This window comes from Oncorhynchus nerka, linkage group LG22, assembly GCF_034236695.1.
Source record: "Oncorhynchus nerka isolate Pitt River linkage group LG22, Oner_Uvic_2.0, whole genome shotgun sequence".
NCBI classification, from domain to species: Eukaryota; Metazoa; Chordata; class Actinopteri; order Salmoniformes; family Salmonidae; genus Oncorhynchus; species Oncorhynchus nerka.
Window position 1 is genome coordinate 3595927 of NC_088417.1, and position 6760 is coordinate 3602686.

The window sequence follows — 6760 nt, forward strand, 5'->3', positions numbered from 1 at the left end:
AGGATTTTTTACCTTGATAATTATGAAAGTGAAAGTATTTTCACAACCAGCATAGATATGTGTTTCTAAAATATAGGTACGTGTAGTAGTGTTGGTAGCGACAGACTCGTGTAGTAGTGTAGGGAACGACAGACTCGTGTAGTAGTGTAGGGAGCGACAGACTCGTGTAGTAGTGTAGGGAGCGACAGACTCGTGTAGTAGTGTAGGGAGCGACAGACTCGTGTAGTAGTGTAGGTAGTGACAGACTCGTGTAGTAGTGTAGGTAGCGACAGACTCGTGTAGTAGTGTAGGTAGTGACAGACTCGTGTAGTAGTGTAGGGAGCGACAGACTCGTGTAGTAGTGTAGGTAGCGACAGACTCGTGTATTAGTGTAGGTACGTGTAGTAGTGTAGGTAGCGACAGACTCGTGTAGTAGTGTAGGTAGCGACAGACTCGTGTAGTAGTGTAGGCAGCGACAGACTCATGTAGTAGTGTAGGTAGCGACAGACTCGTGTAGTAGTGTAGGTAGCGACAGACTCGTGTAGTAGTGTAGGTACGTGTAGTAGTGTAGGTAGCGACAGACTCGTGTAGTAGTGTTGGTAGCGACAGACTCCTGTAGTAGTGTAGGCAGCGACAGACTCGTGTATTAGTGTAGGTACGTGTAGTAGTGTAGGGGGCGACAGACTCGTGTAGTAGTGTAGGGAGCGACAGACTCGTGTAGTAGTGTAGGTAGTGACAGACTCGTGTAGTAGTGTAGGTAGCGACAGACTCGTGTAGTAGTGTAGGTAGTGACAGACTCGTGTAGTAGTGTAGGGAGCGACAGACTCGTGTAGTAGTGTAGGTAGCGACAGACTCGTGTATTAGTGTAGGTACGTGTAGTAGTGTAGGTAGCGACAGACTCGTGTAGTAGTGTAGGTAGCGACAGACTCGTGTAGTAGTGTAGGCAGCGACAGACTCATGTAGTAGTGTAGGTAGCGACAGACTCGTGTAGTAGTGTAGGTAGCGACAGACTCGTGTAGTAGTGTAGGTACGTGTAGTAGTGTAGGTAGCGACAGACTCGTGTAGTAGTGTTGGTAGCGACAGACTCCTGTAGTAGTGTAGGCAGCGACAGACTCGTGTATTAGTGTAGGTACGTGTAGTAGTGTAGGGGGCGACAGACTCGTGTAGTAGTGTAGGGAGCGACAGACTCGTGTAGTAGTGGAGGGAGCGACAGACTCCTGTAGTAGTGTAGGGAGCGACAGACTTGTGTAGTAGTGTAGGTAGCGACAGACTCGTGTAGTAGTGTAGGTACGTGTAGTAGTGTATGGAGCGACAGACTTGTGTAGTAGTGTAGGTACGTGTAGTAGTGTATGTAGAGACAGACTCGTGTAGTAGTGTAGGTACGTGTAGTAGTGTAGGGAGCGACAGACTCGTGTAGTAGTGTAGGTAGCGACAGACTCGTGTAGTAGTGTAGGTATGTGTAGTAGTGTACATAGCGACAGACTCGTGTAGTAGTGTAGGTATGTGTAGTAGTGTAGGGAGCGACAGACTCGTGTAGTAGTGTAGGGAGCGACAGACTCGTGTAGTAGTGGAGGGAGCGACAGACTCGTGTAGTAGTGTAGGTACGTGTAGTAGTGTAGGGAGCGACAGACTCGTGTAGTAGTGTAGGGAGCGACAGACTCCTGTAGTAGTGTAGGGAGCGACAGACTTGTGTAGTAGTGTAGGTAGCGACAGACTCGTGTAGTAGTGTAGGTAGCGACAGACTCGTGTAGTAGTGTAGGGAGCGACAGACTCGTGTAGTAGTGTAGGTAGTGACAGACTCGTGTAGTAGTGTAGGTAGCGACAGACTCGTGTAGTAGTGTAGGGAGCGACAGACTCGTGTAGTAGTGTAGGGAGCGACAGACTCGTGTAGTAGTGTAGGTATGTGTAGTAGTGTAGGTACGTGTAGTAGTCTAGGGAGCGACAGACTCGTGTAGTAGTGTAGGTAGCGACAGACTCGTGTAGTAGTGTAGGCAGCGACAGACTCGTGTAGTAGTGTAGGTAGCGACAGACTCGTGTAGTAGTGTAGGTAGCGACAGACTCGTGTAGTAGTGTAGGTAGCGACAGACTCGTGTTGTAGTGTAGGCAGCGACAGACTCGTGTAGTAGTGTAGGTAGCGACAGACTTGTGTAGTAGTGTAGGGAGCGACAGACTCGTGTAGTAGTGTAGGTATGTGTAGTAGTGTAGGTACGTGTAGTAGTCTAGGGAGCGACAGACTCGTGTAGTAGTGTAGGTAGCGACAGACTCGTGTAGTAGTGTAGGCAGCGACAGACTCGTGTAGTAGTGTAGGTAGCGACAGACTCGTGTAGTAGTGTAGGTAGCGACAGACTCGTGTAGTAGTGTAGGTAGCGACAGACTCGTGTAGTAGTGTAGGGAGCGACAGACTCCTGTAGTAGTGTAGGGAGCGACAGACTTGTGTAGTAGTGTAGGGAGCGACAGACTCGTGTAGTAGTGTAGGTACGTGTAGTAGTGTATGTAGAGACAGACTCGTGTAGTAGTGTAGGTACGTGTAGTAGTGTAGGGAGCGACAGACTCGTGTAGTAGTGTAGGTAGCGACAGACTCGTGTAGTAGTGTAGGTATGTGTAGTAGTGTACATAGCGACAGACTTGTGTAGTAGTGTAGGTATGTGTAGTAGTGTAGGGAGCGACAGACTCGTGTATTAGTGTAGGGAGCGACAGACTCGTGTATTAGTGTAGGTACGTGTAGTAGTATAGGGAGCGACAGACTCGTGTAGTAGTGTAGGGAGCGACAGACTCGTGTAGTAGTGGAGGGAGCGACAGACTCGTGTAGTAGTGTAGGTAGTGACAGACTTGTGTAGTAGTGTAGGTAGCGACAGACTCGTGTAGTAGTGTTGGTAGCGACAGACTCGTGTAGTAGTGTAGGTAGCGACAGACTCGTGTAGTAGTGTAGGCAGCGACAGACTCGTGTAGTAGTGTAGGTAGCGACAGACTCGTGTAGTAGTGTAGGTAGCGACAGACTCGTGTAGTAGTGTAGGTACGTGTAGTAGTGTAGGTAGCGACAGACTCGTGTAGTAGTGTTGGTAGCGACAGACTCCTGTAGTAGTGTAGGCAGCGACAGACTCGTGTATTAGTGTAGGTACGTGTAGTAGTGTAGGGGGCGACAGACTCGTGTAGTAGTGTAGGGAGCGACAGACTTGTGTAGTAGTGGAGGGAGCGACAGACTCCTGTAGTAGTGTAGGGAGCGACAGACTTGTGTAGTAGTGTAGGTAGGGACAGACTCGTGTAGTAGTGTAGGTACGTGTAGTAGTGTAGGGAGCGACATACTTGTGTAGTAGTGTAGGTAGCGACAGACTCGTGTAGTAGTGTAGGTACGTGTAGTAGTGTATGTAGAGACAGACTCGTGTAGTAGTGTAGGTACGTGTAGTAGTGTAGGGAGCGACAGACTCGTGTAGTAGTGTAGGTATGTGTAGTAGTGTAGGTAGCGACAGACTCGTGTAGTAGTGTAGGTATGTGTAGTAGTGTAGGGAGCGACAGACTCGTGTATTAGTGTAGGGAGCGACAGACTCGTGTATTAGTGTAGGTACGTGTAGTAGTGTAGGGAGCGACAGACTCGTGTATTAGTGTAGGTACGTGTAGTAGTGTAGGGAGCGACAGACTCGTGTAGTAGTGTAGGTAGCGACAGACTCGTGTAGTAGTGTAGGCAGCGACAGACTCGTGTAGTAGTGTAGGTACGTGTAGTAGTGTAGGGGGCGACAGACTCGTGTAGTAGTGTAGGGAGCGACAGACTCGTGTAGTAGTGTAGGTACGTGTAGTAGTGTAGGGAGCGACAGACTCGTGTAGTAGTGGAGGGAGCGACAGACTCCTGTAGTAGTGTAGGCAGCGACAGACTCGTGTAGTAGTGTAGGTACGTGTACTAGTGTAGGGAGCGACAGACTCGTGTAGTAGTGTAGGGAGCGACAGACTCCTGTAGTAGTGTAGGGAGCGACAGACTTGTGTAGTAGTGTAGGTACGTGTAGTAGTGTATGTAGAGACAGACTCGTGTAGTAGTGTAGGTACGTGTAGTAGTGTAGGGAGCGACAGACTCGTGTATTAGTGTAGGGAGCGACAGACTCGTGTATTAGTGTAGGTACGTGTAGTAGTGTAGGGAGCGACAGACTCGTGTAGTAGTGTAGGGAGCGACAGACTCGTGTAGTAGTGGAGGGAGCGACAGACTCGTGTAGTAGTGTAGGTACGTGTACTAGTGTAGGGAGCGACAGACTCGTGTAGTAGTGTAGGTAGTGACAGACTCGTGTAGTAGTGTAGGGAGCGACAGACTCGTGTAGTAGTGTAGGTAGCGACAGACTCGTGTAGTAGTGTAGGTAGCGACAGACTCGTGTAGTAGTGTTGGTAGCGACAGACTCGTGTAGTAGTGTAGGTAGTGACAGACTCGTGTAGTAGTGTAGGGAGCGACAGACTCGTGTAGTAGTGTAGGGAGCGACAGACTCGTGTAGTAGTGTAGGTATGTGTAGTAGTGTAGGTACGTGTAGCAGTCTAGGGAGCGACAGACTCGTGTAGTAGTGTAGGTAGCGACAGACTTGTGTAGTAGTGTAGGCAGCGACAGACTCGTGTAGTAGTGTAGGTAGCGACAGACTCGTGTAGTAGTGTAGGTAGTGACAGACTCGTGTAGTAGTGTAGGGAGCGACAGACTCGTGTAGTAGTGTAGGTAGGGACAGACTCGTGTAGTAGTGTAGGTAGTGACAGACTCGTGTAGTAGTGTAGGGAGCGACAGACTCGTGTAGTAGTGTAGGGAGCGACAGACTCGTGTAGTAGTGTAGGTAGGGACAGACTCGTGTAGTAGTGTAGGTAGTGACAGACTCGTGTAGTAGTGTAGGGAGCGACAGACTCGTGTAGTAGTGTAGGGAGCGACAGACTCGTGTAGTAGTGTAGGTATGTGTAGTAGTGTAGGTACGTGTAGCAGTCTAGGGAGCGACAGACTCGTGTAGTAGTGTAGGTAGCGACAGACTTGTGTAGTAGTGTAGGCAGCGACAGACTCGTGTAGTAGTGTAGGTAGCGACAGACTCGTGTAGTAGTGTAGGTAGTGACAGACTCGTGTAGTAGTGTAGGGAGCGACAGACTCGTGTAGTAGTGTAGGTAGGGACAGACTCGTGTAGTAGTGTAGGTAGTGACAGACTCGTGTAGTAGTGTAGGAGCGACAGACTCGTGTAGTAGTGTAGGAGCGACAGACTCGTGTAGTAGTGTAGGTAGTGACAGACTCGTGTAGTAGTGTAGGGAGCGACAGACTCGTGTAGTAGTGTAGGTATGTGTAGTAGTGTAGGTACGTGTAGTAGTCTAGGGAGCGACAGACTCATGTAGTAGTGTAGGTAGCGACAGACTCGTGTAGTAGTGTAGGCAGCGACAGACTCGTGTAGTAGTGTAGGTAGCGACAGACTCGTGTAGTAGTGTAGGTAGCGACAGACTCGTGTAGTAGTGTAGGCAGCGACAGACTCGTGTAGTAGTGTAGGTAGCGACAGACTCGTGTAGTAGTGTAGGTAGCGACAGACTCGTGTAGTAGTGTAGGTACGTGTAGTAGTGTAGGTAGCGACAGACTCGTGTAGTAGTGTTGGTAGCGACAGACTCCTGTAGTAGTGTAGGCAGCGACAGACTCGTGTATTAGTGTAGGTACGTGTAGTAGTGTAGGGGGCGACAGACTCGTGTAGTAGTGTAGGGAGCGACAGACTCGTGTAGTAGTGGAGGGAGCGACAGACTCCTGTAGTAGTGTAGGGAGCGACAGACTTGTGTAGTAGTGTAGGTAGCGACAGACTCGTGTAGTAGTGTAGGTACGTGTAGTAGTGTATGTAGAGACAGACTCGTGTAGTAGTGTAGGTACGTGTAGTAGTGTAGGGAGCGACAGACTCGTGTAGTAGTGTAGGTAGCGACAGACTCGTGTAGTAGTGGAGGGAGCGACAGACTCGTGTAGTAGTGTAGGTAGGGACAGACTCGTGTAGTAGTGTAGGTACGTGTAGTAGTGTAGGGAGCGACATACTTGTGTAGTAGTGTAGGTAGCGAAAGACTCGTGTAGTAGTGTAGGTACGTGTAGTAGTGTATGTAGAGACAGACTCGTGTAGTAGTGTAGGTACGTGTAGTAGTGTAGGGAGCGACAGACTCGTGTATTAGTGTAGGGAGCGACAGACTCGTGTATTAGTGTAGGTACGTGTAGTAGTGTAGGGAGCGACAGACTCGTGTAGTAGTGTAGGGAGCGACAGACTCGTGTAGTAGTGGAGGGAGCGACAGACTCGTGTAGTAGTGTAGGTACGTGTACTAGTGTAGGGAGCGACAGACTCGTGTAGTAGTGTAGGTAGTGACAGACTCGTGTAGTAGTGTAGGGAGCGACAGACTCGTGTAGTAGTGTAGGTAGCGACAGACTCGTGTAGTAGTGTAGGTAGCGACAGACTCGTGTAGTAGTGTTGGTAGCGACAGACTCGTGTAGTAGTGTAGGTAGTGACAGACTCGTGTAGTAGTGTAGGGAGCGACAGACTCGTGTAGTAGTGTAGGTAGGGACAGACTCGTGTAGTAGTGTAGGTAGTGACAGACTCGTGTAGTAGTGTAGGGGAGCGACAGACTCGTGTAGTAGTGTAGGAGCGACAGACTCGTGTAGTAGTGTAGGTATGTGTAGTAGTGTAGGTACGTGTAGCAGTCTAGGAGCGACAGACTCGTGTAGTAGTGTAGGTAGCGACAGACTTGTGTAGTAGTGTAGGCAGCGACAGACTCGTGTAGTAGTGTAGGTAGCGACAGACTCGTGTAGTAGTGTAGGTAGGGACAGACT